This window comes from Lactuca virosa, chromosome 8 (genome assembly GCF_052849685.1).
Source record: "Lactuca virosa cultivar CGN04683 chromosome 8, Lactuca_virosa_CGN04683_v6, whole genome shotgun sequence".
NCBI lineage: Eukaryota > Viridiplantae > Streptophyta > Magnoliopsida > Asterales > Asteraceae > Lactuca > Lactuca virosa.
In genome coordinates this window covers 241,139,479-241,154,325 of record NC_136433.1, presented here as the reverse complement: position 1 = coordinate 241,154,325, position 14,847 = coordinate 241,139,479, and positions in this window count along the sequence as shown.

Below are 14,847 nucleotides of genomic sequence, written 5' to 3'. Positions count from 1 at the left end.
AAAGAATTGGCATGACAAAAGGTTAAAGGGTAATAAGGACTTTCATGAAGGGCAAAACGTGTTACTCTTCAACTCAAGGTTCAAACTTTTCCCGGGCAAGCTAAAGACACGATGGGATGGTCCATTTATAGTAAAGCAAGTTTTTCCACATGGAGCTATTGAGCTTATATCGAGAGACGGAACTCCTTTCAAGGTTAATGGACATAGAGTGAAGAGATATGAAGAAGGAATTCCAAGAGATGAAGGTCTTGAAGAAGGGCTGCTTCTAGGAGGAACTACAGAAACTTAAAGAGGGAAGGAGTCCAGCTAATGACTCCTTAAAAAGAAGTGCTTCCGGGAGGCAACCCGAGTTTAGAGTTTGCTTTCTTTTTCCTTTATTTTTTATTTTATTTTCGTTTTTCTTAGGATCTGCTTTTATCAATCTTCTTCTGTGCTTATGATGATTGCTTGAGGGCAAGCAATGCTCAAGTGTGGGGTTGGTGTCATACAATTTAAAAAACTCAAATTCTTATCAAACAGAATGAAAGACTCGTCGAGTCCCTAAACCTACTCGGCGAGTCCATTTAATAAATTTTGATTAAACGCGGAATCGCGAAACTACTCGGCGAGTCCACGTATTTACCCGAAAAAAAAAATTATCTTTCACCTTCTGTAAATAAGGGGTTTTTACCCTAATTGTAAAACACTTTCAACACTTCATACAGCTGCCGCCCATACTCGACGAGCAAAATTCTCTCAAGCTCTCATCTTAATTTCTTCCGTTTCCTTGCAAATCCAACTCAAAGGTAACCATTTTCACTCTTAATCGTTTAAAAGTTTCAACCTTTGGTAGAGTTATATCCTTAATTTCTGAAAAATCCCGATTTTGACTAAACTTGGATATTAGGGTTTCGATTTCTTGGTAAATTAGGTAGTTTAAAACAAAATTTATTGTATATTTATGCTTAGTGAACATACCAAAACAAACCCCTGGATTAATTTATAGATTTGGATGGTTAAATTTACCCGAAATGGTTTGGACTCGCGCAGTTCATCCTGCTCGCCGAGTCGGTTCGTGGACTCGGCGAGTCTGGGTCACAGATGCTCAAAATTTTGATATCCTTAATTGCTTTGTGTTTTGTTTGTGGTTTTCTTGATTCCGTCTTGTGGGAATTATGTCTAGGCGGGGACAAAGTTCAAGGGGAGGCGGCTATGGGGACCTCCCATGGTTAACTTTTCCAAAAATAACCTCCAAGTCTTCACTTGCTCGCGCAAAAAACAAGCTGGAAGTGTTGAGACGCAAGGAAATATATGTCCCCAATGATATTGACTGGCCTTGGATTGGTCAAACTGGGTTGGAGGAAGAGTTGACCCCTTATTTGGTCAAGTCTTTCAACAATGATGGGATGACAATAATTTGTGATGGCTGGAGCCGACTCTTTAAGATTCAAGAGGCTGTTTATCAGGAATTGTGATGGGAGTTCTTTGCTACCATCTCCTTCCTAGGTGGTAGTGACTATTACAATCCAAACATTATTACTTTCTGTCTTGGAGGGGAGCTGCGTCAATACAGCATTGCAGAGCTCGCATGGAGGATGGGAATTTATGATCAAGATGTGATTATGTATGAAAATTTTGAAACATTCCTAGAACATTGTCATAAGGACTTGCCCGAGGAAGTGGTTGCATCGACTTGGTGGAATACAATCGCCAACCGGGTTTACATTCCATCATCTGCTCAAGAAGGAAGTATCCGTTCCCCAATTCATCGCCTAATACATCGTCTGATCGCAAGTACTATTAACATGCGAAAGTGTAACACCCCGAATCCAGAAGTCCCAGAAAGGAAAGAAAAACCCTAAGTCAAAGGGGTCAACTCGTCGAGTCTAAGGAATAACTCGACGAGTCGGAGCGTGTCCCAGGTCGCGGATTAAGTGACCGACTCGACGAGTCGGGGAGACTGACTCGGCGAGTCTGGTCTGGGTTTGGAAACCCTAATTTCGGGACTTGGTGCCCTATTTAAGCAACATTTCAGGCCTCCACCCCAGCCTCCATCACTCCCCTCACCTACTCTCGAAACCCTAATCAACCTTGTGGATAATTGAGCTAGTTTCTTGCCTTTGTGAGTGATTTGAAGCTTGGAGAAGGAAGGAGACTCTTGGTGGTGCAAGAAGGAGCTATAGATCCAGAGTTGGTGTGACATTTCAGATCATTTGAAGGTATAAAGCTTATACCTTGACTGTTAATCATCTAGATTCCCATTCTAGCTTGTATTTTTCCCACATTTGGGCCATTACCAAGGTTAATCCGAGTACTAAACCCTTGAGGATGTATTGGGTTTCAGATCTGGGCACCCTTGAGCTTGAGAAGCTCAGAGTTGCTAGCTTTATCCAGCTATGGATCCATTTCATGCCTTAGACCTTCTTAGCTTGGATTAAGAGTTTTAGCTCCATAGCACCTTGCATGCACGTAAAATTAGCAACTTTACGTGTAATGCTAGCCTTAAGAATCCAGATCTATGAGTTGGAAGCAATGAAATGGACTGTAATCGACAGAATTGAGATGTCACAAAGCGGACTCGGCGAGTCGGGTCCCAAACCCAAATCCCCTCTGGTTATGAGTTAGATCAGTGAGTTGAGTTGGTGAAGGACTCGGCCAGTCTGGGTCCATATTGGGCATGAAGATCATAGTACTCGACGAGTTCTAGGAGGAACTCGGCGAGACCAAGGCAATCTCCTTAGTTATGAAGGTGGACTCGACGAGTTGTTCATACAACTCGGTGAGTCGGTTGAGGATGGTCCCGAATTGTATGGTTGAAGGAGAACTCATTGAGTTCTTGCTAGACTCTACGAGTTAAGTCGGGGGTTGTAATGGATCGGAGGAGTATGGACTCCACGAGTAGGTAGAACAACTCGGCGAGTCAAGTCAACTGGAAGTTGACTTTGACCGTTGACTTTGACCAAGTTTGACAAGGGTTGACTTTTGGATTATTGTGGTCTAAATGTTATTTTGGGTATTGATAGTTCGGGAAGTCGAAGGGTCAGCGGTTCAGAAGTTGCCGGTTAGCAGTCAGAAGTGTTCAACGAGTTTTCAGCAGTGCGAGGTGATTCTCCTCACTGTGTGCATGGGTCTACGACCACAATGTCGGCCCATTATGTTCATGTTCATGATTATGCTTATGTATAGAAGGAAGAATCGGGGGTTAGCCCTAGGCACCTATCGATATATGTTCCGGGTTACGACCTGATGACGGGCGAGGCCCGAGGAATGTTAGGATGCTAGAGGTCTTTGTGATTCTTGCATATGTCTGTATGATAGGATCCGGACCGAGGGTCCGATGTCGGGGTAAGCCCGAAGTCCGTTAGATAATAGTATGTTTCCGGGCCGAGGGTCCGATGCCGGGGTATTCCCGAGGAAGATTCTTATGTAGTGCGTTAGATTATACTTGTTGTCTTCGTGATACTTGTATGTGCCTGGTATGGAGGTGAGTGTGGGCAAGGTCCCGTATCTCATCACTAGCTGAGTATGGATGGGGTTCCATATCTCGATATTAGCAGAGCAGGGGCGAGGCCCGTGACAGGAAATGTGTGAGTGTGGGCGAGGGCCCGTATCTCACTACTAGTAGGAGTGTGGACGGGGTTCCACTACTTCAGTAGCAGACCAGGGGCGGGGCCCAAGTTAGGCGAGGCCTTAGAGCAGGGTATGGTTGGGGAATGTTTATGTATGTTTTGATGGGTTTTGTACAAACAATCCTATGTGTGCATGCAACCCTAGAATTGGATCTATGTTTTCACTATTAGATACACAACATTATGAACACTTGAAGAACCCTAAAAGGCTTCTAGAAATTTCGAAATCCACAAGGAAAGATGAAATACATACCTCTTGTTGTTATATTGTAATAACAACTTAAATCTTGAATCTTCTTGTCTTTGAAAGCAAGTACCACAAGTGTAGTACCTCTAATGGCTCACAAACACCAAGAGCAAATGGAGAGGTAATAGAGAGAGGGAAGAGGTGTGAAATTCGTCTCTAGGAACCTTAGACAAGGCATGGACGAATTCATGAGCCTTAGGGGTCTTTATATAGGTGTAGAGATTAAGGTTTCAGTCCTTATCCTTATCTAGTTGCTTGCCCACCAAGCAATCATAAGATAAGCCTTGAAATCCCTTATCCTTTATCCTTTGGACGATTTCAAGGATCCTTATCTCCTTGAATTTGTTCAACCCATATTTAGGATAACCATTACCATATTTTGTAACTATCACATAATTACAATTCAGCCCCTCTAGTTTAATTAATTACACTTGATCACAAAATTAATTCTTAATTAATTATTGACCGATATTAATTAAACAAATATGATTTCTCCTTTAATATATTATTCTTATAACATATTAATAAATCATAATAACCTCTTTCTCTATTATTTCTCCAGGCAAGTTGCTTTGGTGAAGGCAACCCAAAAGGACCATGCACAATCGGGTCAAGTACTTACCAAATATGGTTATAGGCTTAGACACTAATCCAACAGTCTCCCACTTGGATAAGTCTAGTAACCACAAATGTAACTACAACTCGATTAGCAATCGTAGCTCTCAAAGACGCTGTCAAACTCTGATCTTATCAGTAACCTGTCCTTTAGATAAGGGATCATATATTCCTCCATTCTAGATATCGTATAGACGTGAGACATGGATTGAAATCATTCTCTCAATCTATGTGTTGTTTCCCGATTTCCGATTTACGAAGACTGACTAATTGAACAAATCAAATTAGCCCTAGCCCGGCCGAGCATTTACGTTTGTCATCACTAAATCATCGAGGGGCCCACAAATATCGCTTTTATCCCACTTTGGATAAAAGGAACGGATAAACTTTGACTCAATGTTTGCTTGCACTCACTCACCAAATCACACACAACAATAAGTTTTATAACACCAAGTTACTGGTGCGTTTACATATTATCAATGTGTAACCGATTCGCAAGATACAACTCACACATCTCGGTTTCAAGAATACAAGATATTATCGTCTCACCAATCGCTCGTGATAAAATCCATGAAGCGATCCAAGTGAGCGTGGGTTTAATCCAATGCTCAAAATCATATTCATAAGCACTCATGAACGTTGCAGCAAACCTTTGTTATGTCTAATACACTTTAGACAATCTACAAACCAATTCATGACAGTCTTCATTCATACCTACTTCCAACATATGAACGCCTGCGGACCGTTTGAATAATTCGATTATTCTTAATAAACTCAATTATTCTGGAAGTCAAAACATGCAAAGAGAAACACAAGAATAATACTAATCCTATATGGTCTCAAACCTTTGAGTATAAATAAAACACCTTTTATTTATCACCATATCGATTACTCATTATCCATTGTTTAATGTTTCAGATAATCAACTTTATAACTCGAATCATAACCACAATTGTCCCATGCTCAAAGCATGCACACTTTGGTTTCCTATGGTCCATACTTTGTGAAATAGATTAATTGAAACTTTTCAAATGCAACTCATTTCACAATCCCCAATCCTTATAATTAGTGTAAGAATACCAAATTCTTGCCACCTTTTAGAATATGTCAAATTCTAATATTTTATGCAATGATCCTCTTGTGAAGTCACGGCACAAAAATCACAAAGACTCGGCCAACGAAATCACAAGGTACTCTATCAAAATTGTTACAGAACAATTCTATAGATGTGATGTCTCTCACTCAAAGTACATTCCTTTGAACATCCTTTTGCATAAAAGTTTCTAATCATGTAAATTCTTAATTTCCAACTCCCAATTATGGAAACATTTCCATATTTACCATATGATAACTCATTCTTAATAGAATCTTATCTATTCATAATAATGTCGATATGATCCATTCAATACCATACTTCCAACTACTCACAAGCGACCAATCCTCAGCGAACTTTTGGGTCGTCCTTTGATAGTTGTTTAATTATCTTAGTCAATACCAATTCTTGTCCTTTTCCCTTCTTAATGCGCTAGACATTTGGAAAATTTTAGAATGGTCAAATATTATAGCAATTGCAATCGATCCTTTACCCGAAGCGTATGGGACACGATGCATAATGTCTTACATAAAGATACGATACTCTATCAATCTTCTGCCATAATATTTTATGTGTCACGTTCTTACAATTCGAACTATGAAGAGGGATACCGTAATCATAATCGAAGTTTAAGAAGACACTATGTATCCTTTGACTAAATTTATTAAAATTTCTCAATCTAAGCTTTAGATTTGAAATGAAGCACAATATTCTCTCCCTTAATTATAGCAAAACAACTTTTCAACCCTTACAACTTTGCAAAGTATAACTCTTGTTTTCTATAATTAATATTGCTAATTGGCAATACTTACCATAATAATCATGCTCCCACTTATATGATGATTATTTTTTTACCAGCATAACACTTATGCTCCCACTAGCTTCGACATGTATTCAGAAATTAGCTGAACTTCTAGAAAACAATTTCTTAAGTTCATATTTCTAATACTAGATGCTTTGATAAGACTTTATCTAAGCTTCTCAAACTCATACACTTTTCCTTGGACAACTCATATGTATATGTCTAAACGATTCTAGGACTCATATCAACAAGTCTAAAATGTTCAGACCCATTTGCCATTTCCCACAATTGGAACTATGAAGAGGAATGCCGTAATCATACTTGAATTTGAGAAACCCAAATTACATAATGCTATCTTCAAAATCTCTCTTAGTGAAAGCGTTTCCTTACAATCATTCTTATGAATGAAAGAAACCTTATGACACTTAGATTTTGTGGTGTATTCGTTCTTATCCATGTGAATTTGTCATAACCATAATCACAAGATAATGTTAGTGACAAATCCAAACTCTTATGGATAGAACTTGTTCTTCTTAATTTCTTGCCATCAAGGGTCCCACCATTACTTCCAAGTTATTGAGCAGCTCACCCCTTCGTTTCAATGTACTTTCCATTGAACAAGGTGTCTTGCCCCTATACAATCCATTGAGAACTCGTAGAACTCACATGCATAATTAACTCGATTGGAATGGCACATAAATAAAATTAGTGTCAACACGATAGGTTGTAAACCTCAAGTCGTGTGCTAGTGATGAATGATAAGGTTTATTCTTGATTTGTTCTTGAAACCTTTCAAGACCATTAAGACTCCCACTGACTCCTTGACATATAAGATTCTCTTGTCAATAAACATTTATCGACAAACAAATATTCAAGAGTTAGTGTAGCTTTTATCAAGACAAAACACTTCACAAAATTGGTCCTAGTTGGTCTTTGTCTTATCCAAGACATCACAACTTTCCACATTTGATGAATGTTATAAACCTTCTTAAGACTTGTCACTCAATGTCACAATCTTAACTCTAAGACTTGTTTTTGGAACGAAGTATGATTGACTTCTTGATTTAACCATTTCTTCAATTCTTGATTCCTCTTCTCAGACATACAATTGCACTAAGACTCACTTAGAGGATTATTTGAGACATGGTTCTTCATCATTAATACCTATCATAAAACATAATAAAAGGTACTCTCCCTTCTTCTTAGAATAGAGAAACTTTTATCTTTCTGCTTACTTGATTCTTCTTATTCGTTCTGCTATTGATTGAAGCTCTTTCAATCAACTCAGAATTACACTTAATCTTATGAGTATAATCATATTTACTTAACCTTAGTAAATCATGACGAATATCTTTGTTACTCTTGTGGTGGATTTGATCAACACACAACTTTGTGTACTCGATCTCCTAGTCCTACACGTGACACTTTGTCAAAGAATTTGTCTAAATTTCCAAATATGAAATTTCTCATTCATCATGCAATCAAGTTGTATGATTCCAAGTTTCTATCCAATTGAAACTTGGACGATGAGAAACTTTCCCTATTTGGTAAATTCTTGACCTTTCCACAAATAATACAATTAAGAATCAAATCCATTATTGCTAATAATAGAAACTTACAAACATCAATTTTTTCATACACGCCATTTCAAGGATAAATAAATAATATAAAAACAAAATTTATTTGATTGCGGAAAAATTTGTCCTTACAATGCAATTTAATTGAAAAACTATGTTAATACATATTTCATAGCAATCTATTCTAACTCCAAGTAGTAGCTCAAAATTCTAATCTTCAAGCAATGCGATCGAAATCCATTTCTTCACGATTAGATTCAGCTCACTTCTTCCCTTAAGCTTCCTCTCTTTTCTTCGATCCTATAAAACATCAAAATGTAATCTTATTACATCATGTATTAAGAATCTAGAATAGGAACTTAAAAGAGTTAGTTAATGGATTTTACCTGAAGTAGAGCCATGCATCTTGACTCTCCCATCTCTTAGATTTCTCAGGTAGTTAGGGCAGCTTCGTCTCCAATGTCCCTTCTCTTGGCAATAAAATCAAATGGACTCCTTTGGCACAGCACATCGGACAATCATAGACTTAGTTCTTTCTAGACTTCCGATGTTGCAAGTGCCCATTGCAGTTTGGGAGTTTTAGTCACCAGACAAATTTGCTTGACCAACATGCCAAATCATTGCTGATTCAACAGCTATAAGCAAATAGGTGAGATCAATGAGGGTCACGTTGTGATGCATCATATAGTACTCTCTAACGAACTCACTACATGATTCAGGAAGTGACTAAAGGACCCAGTCAACAGCCAGCTCCTCACAGACAACATATCCCAACATTCTTAACCTATCAATGTGTGACTTCATCTCTAGGACGTGTGCACACACTGACTTTCCTTCTTCATGTTTACTTGCCAAAAGGACTTGAGTGAGTTTAAACTTTTCAATCTTTTGAACTTGTGGGTTAGGGAGAATAATAGGAGGAGGTGGAGGAAGTGAAGCATGATCTCTTGTTCCCCGATCGAATCGTGGAATATCATTTTCATGTGAAAAGCTTATTCCACGGGATTTGGGAAGACCATAGTTGTCATACTTTGACATCTACAAAACGGGAGAAAAATTCAAGTTAGTTGATTGATTGAATCCTTAATAAATCACCCAAATGAGATATTAAGGCTAGGACCCAACACAATACTCTACAATTTGGGAGAGGGATGCCGTAACCCAAATTGTAGAACATTTGAAGGTAAGTGAATGACGATTCACTAATTTCCACCATGAAAAACGAAAAAGAAATTTAGTTTTATATCTATTGAAAATTCCTAGATCTTTTGAGATTCATTGAACTTTTCAATGGCATGTTTAAATCTCGATATGCCCCTCGATTTGTGACTGGGATGCCGAGGATCACAAAACAGGGTGTGAATAACCATGCAAACTTACATGGTGCCCCCAATGTTACAATCACCTATTCGATGTGCCGGTTAACCACACACGCTCCACCGAACTATGACAAACAATGAGTCATCCTTTGCTACCTTTGCTTAGAACCATTTAGTGTGCCGGTTAACCACACGCGCTCCACTAACGTCTTTGCAAGGGCACAAAGTGTAATTTCATGGGATTACATCAATTCACTTTTGCCTAAAGTAACTAAGATTGAGAATTTTGTAAAAACATTTAGTTACTTTATACTTTATTATACTTTTAATGGAAAGGGTTTACCCTATCCTACCCGTTCGGCTAACGACCCTCCACCAATCAAGGAAGCGGTGGGTGAGAGTTGACACCCATTAAACGACCATTTTATAGGCCATAACCTTATACCTCCCTTATAGATCGGCTTTGTGAATGAGGCCTACTAACGGTAAGACTAGCATTTTAGTTATACATGTATAATATTAGACTTTCAATGTTATATATATAGTATAAGGGTGTATTTTACACTTTTAAAATACTAGGTGGTTTAATTTTATAAATTACACTTTTAATTTAATTAAATATAAACCATATCATTATGGATTTATTAACTCTCTTTTAGTTATACACTTAACTAATTTAATAAAACCATAAGGGTGTAATATGAACTTTTCAAAATTAGGGTTTTAGAATTTAGACTATTTCAAAATTAAACCTTTTAATCAAACAATTTAAATTCCAAAACTTGAGGGCAAGTTTTGAAATTTTTCAAAACAATTAGGTTTTAATTTCACTTTAAAATTTTCGAAATTTAATACTATTTAAATTAAAATTTTAAATATTAAAACTCTTGATTTAATAATTATCTTGAATTAAACTATTAATTTAAATTATTAAATCATAAGGGATTATCTAAATCATGAAGGATAATTACCAATTAAACAATTAATTTATCCTAATCCTTTTAATCCCTCAAAAAATTCGAAAATCATGGGATAGGATAATTCAAAATCTTTAATTACCATATATAACCATTAAAGGATAATTACAAGATATAGGATAATCCAAATCCCTAAAATTTAGGATCTTATCTTGGGGAGGAGGCTAATTTCGAAAATCATGGGGTTTTTCAAACCCTAGATTTCGAAATCTTGAGGCTTAAGGAAAGGATTTGAAAACCCTTTCAAATTTTCGCAAATTAGGGTATAGAAACCCTAATCTCGAAATTTCTAGCCTCCTAGGGTTTATTGGCTATAAACCCTAGTATGTCAAGTTCATAGAATTGTATAATACTAATTGAAAACAAGTTAACCTAAGGCTCTGATACCACTGATGGGTTTTGTACAAACAATCCTATGTGTGCATGCAACCCTAGAATTGGATCTATGTTTTCACTATTAGATACACAACATTATTAACACTTGAAGAACCCTAAAAGGCTTCTAGGAATTTCGAAATCCACAAGGAAAGATGAAATACATACCTCTTGTTGTTATATTGTAATAACAACTTAAATCTTGAATCTTCTTGTCTTTGAAAGCAAGTACCACAAGTGTAGTACCTCTAATGGCTCACAAACACCAAGAGCAAATGGAGAGGTAATAGAGAGAGGGAAGAGGTGTGAAATTCGTCTCTAGGAACCTTAGACAAGGCATGGACGAATTCATGAGCCTTAGGGGTCTTTATATAGGTGTAGAGATTAAGGTTTCAGTCCTTATCCTTATCTAGTTGCTTGCCCACCAAGCAATCATAAGATAAGCCTTGAAATCCCTTATCCTTTATCCTTTGGACGATTTCAAGGATCCTTATCTCCTTGAATTCGTTCAACCCATATTTAGGATAACCATTACCATATTTTGTAACTATCACATAATTACAATTCAGCCCCTCTAGTTTAATTAATTACACTTGATCACAAAATTAATTCTTAATTAATTATTGACCGATATTAATTAAACAAATATGATTTCTCCTTTAATATATTATTCTTATAACATATTAATAAATCATAATAACCTCTTTCTCTATTATTTCTCCAGGCAAGTTGCTTTGGTGAAGGCAACCCAAAAGGACCATGCACAATCGGGTCAAGTACTTACCAAATATGGTTACAGGCTTAGACACTAATCCAACATGTTTCAGTATGTTATTTAATCGTATGTATGTGTATGTGTATGTGTATGGTGGGCGAGGCCCAGAGACATTATCGTATGTATGTGTATGATTGCCAGTTAGGTTTTGAAGTCATACTCAATAATAGTTTTAGACTTATCCAAGTGGGAGACTGTTGGATTAATGTCTAAGTCCGTAACTATATTTGGTATGTACTTGACCCGACCCGGCATGGTCCATTTGGGTTGCACTTCACCGGCACAATTTATATGGATAGTCTTTTGAGAATAGTATATTTATGATTTATATTAATATATTATAAGTTCTAATATATTAATATGGAATCATATTATTTAATTAGTATTGATCAAGAATTAATTTAGAATTAATTAAGTGATCAAAAAGAAATAATTAAATATGGACTCTTATATATATGGAATGGGCAAAGTTCATTTAGGTTGGGCTAAGCTTTCATGGATGGTCCATGGAGCTTTTAACCCATGGATCCTATGTAAATGAAAGGTCATGGGTATTAGGGTTTACATGGATGTAACCCTAATCCTCCATAATATATAAAGGGGTCCTTGGCTCACAAAATTGGCACAAGTGTGTGAAAATAAGAGTGGGCCGATTTTAGTGTGCATACATATTCTCTGAAGTTCTTCCAAGGTGTTTTGGTGATTTGTGATTCCATTTGAGGCTTCCACACTATTGGGGCTAAGCTCTTAAAGCTTGAAGACATCAAGCTACATCAAAAGGTATGTCATCTAACTAGAACTTTGTAGTATAGGTGCTTCATAATATGCTAGTTAGGATGAAACCTTGGAATAGTTAATATTTGCATGTATAATAGAGAAAACATAGATCCAAGGTTTATAGGGTTGCATATACACCATAGGAGTGTTAGAATGCTCAAAACCCAACAGTGGTATCAGAGCCATAGGTTGTTTTCTGTTATATTGATGCAAATGTTTTATTTTCAAAGTTGAAAAAAAGGAAAAAAAACATGACGTTTGTCAAATTTTAAGATAATTACTTGTTTTTGTGAAAAATAATTATTTGTAAAATTTGAATCATTTGCTATATGAGTTGAATTAGGTCAATTTTAGTAAAAGATAAAATGATATGATTATTTTATTAGTTTTAAAAGTTTGATCTAAAGAGTTTTTTGAAACCTCCATAAGTTATGGATATGAAAAGGTTTTTTAAAAAAAATTGATTCAAAGTTTTTTATGGAGTTACAAAACTTGGTCTTAATGTTTTAAAGAATTCCATAACTTGTTCTTAAGTTATGGAATATGAAAAGTTTCATCATAAAACAAGTATTTAACTCCATAAGTTATGGAATCCAAAAGTTTTCAAGAGTTACAAAACTTGCCCTCAAGTTTTGGAATTTGGAAAAAGTTTTTTTATGATAAACAAAAATTGAATTCTAAAACTCTTGCGTTCATAACTTAAACAATTAATTAAATGGTTTTAATTTTGAATTTAACAATTGGAATTATGATGTTTTTATTGAATAATTCAATTAACTCTTATGGACTTTATTAATAGATAATTAAAGTGTTTAATTAAAAGAGAATTAATAATTCCATAATGACATGGTTTAAATTTAATTAAATTAAGAGTAGAGTTTAATTAATAGATTAAACCACCAAGTATTTTAAATGTCTAAAATACACCTTTATACTATTATAATATTAAAAGTTTAATATATTATATGTATAAGAGCAAGTCGTCTTACCATTAGTAGGCCTCATTCACGAAGCCGGTCTATAAGGGGGGTATAAGGTTACTGCCTATAAAATGGCAGTTTAATGGGTGTCCACTCTCACTCACCGCTTCCTTGACCGGTGGAGTGTTGTTAGCCGAACAGGTAGGATAAGGACTATAATTCTCCCTTCATTATAAGTATAATGATAAATACTAAGTAACTAAACACTTATAAATTCCCAATCTTAGTTACTTAGGAAAATGTGAATAAGGTGCTAATCCATGAAATTACACTTTGCACTTTGTTTAAGCTGTTAGTGGAGCGTGTGTGGTTAACCGGCACAGTAACCTGGACTTAACAAGGTAGGCAAAGGGTAACTTAATGTTTATCATAGTATCGTTGGAGCGTGTGTGGTTAACCGGCACATCGATTGAGGGGTAAATATTAAGGGTACCAAGTATATTTGCATGGTTACTTCACACCTTGTTTTGTGATCCTCGGCATCCCAGTCACAAAACCTGAAGGGCACACTCGAGATTGAAACATGCCATTGAAAAGTTCAATGAATCTTAAAAGAATCTAGGAGTTTCAAAACCAATTAAAACCTAATAATACATTTCGTTTATCTTGGTGGAAATTGGTGAATCGTTATTCACCTACCTTCAAATATTTTATAGCTTGGATTACGACATCCCTCTTCCAAGTTATAAAATAGTTTGTTGGGTCCTAGCCTTAATATATCATATTGGGTGTTATATTAAGGACTTAAATCAACTTTACATGAATTTCTCCCATTGTTGATGTCTGGTTTAGACAACAATGATCTTCCCAAACCAAGCTTTCCTAATGAATATGACTTCCCAAGTTTGGCTCATGGAAGTCATACTTCTCTTCCTCCACCTCCTCCAATTATTCTCCCTAACCCACAAGTTCAAGGTCACTCAAGCCCTAATGGCAAGCAAGGTCTATGTGTGATCACATCTTAGAGATGAAGTCACATATTGACAAGACGGGAGAGTTGGGTGTCAAAGTCTTGAGAAAGTTGGATGTTCAATCACTTTCTAAGTCACATAGTGAGTTCCTTTGGGACTACTATGAAACAGACTATGACATGAACCTTAATGATCATATCTATTTGCTTGGTGCTGCTAAATCAGCAATGATTTGGAACGATAGTAAAGCAAATTTGATTAGAAGATCAACTTCCCAAAAACTTTATGGACAGTGACAATGGTGACACTGGAAATCCAGAAAAAGCATTCTCTTCCCAATGGAAAGGGATTGGCCATAGTCAACCCGGTTGACCAAATGGTAAAGAGAAAGGCTAAGTCTGAGATGGTCCCATTACCAAAGGGTCCATATGTTTATTTTTCCAAAGGAAGGGGCGTTGATTGCAAAGCTGCCAAATTTACCTAAGGATGTTAAAGTCAATAAGTTTGACTCTACATCAGGTAGAGCCCATTATCTAACCCTATTAAGTTCTATTCTAAGATCCTCATTACATGATGTGACTGGGTCACATGTTGATGTTTTAAGAATCAAAGAATAGAGAGAAATCTTAAAGGAAGTATATGCTGATTCTGATCGCGAAGGTGGATTTCGATCGCATCAGAATTTTGAGCAGTTGCTTAAGAAGTTATGATATATTGCTAAGGAATAGATAACAACAATTTTCCATGTGGATTGTAAGGATAAGTTTTTCCGCAAAGTTTTAAAATAAAAG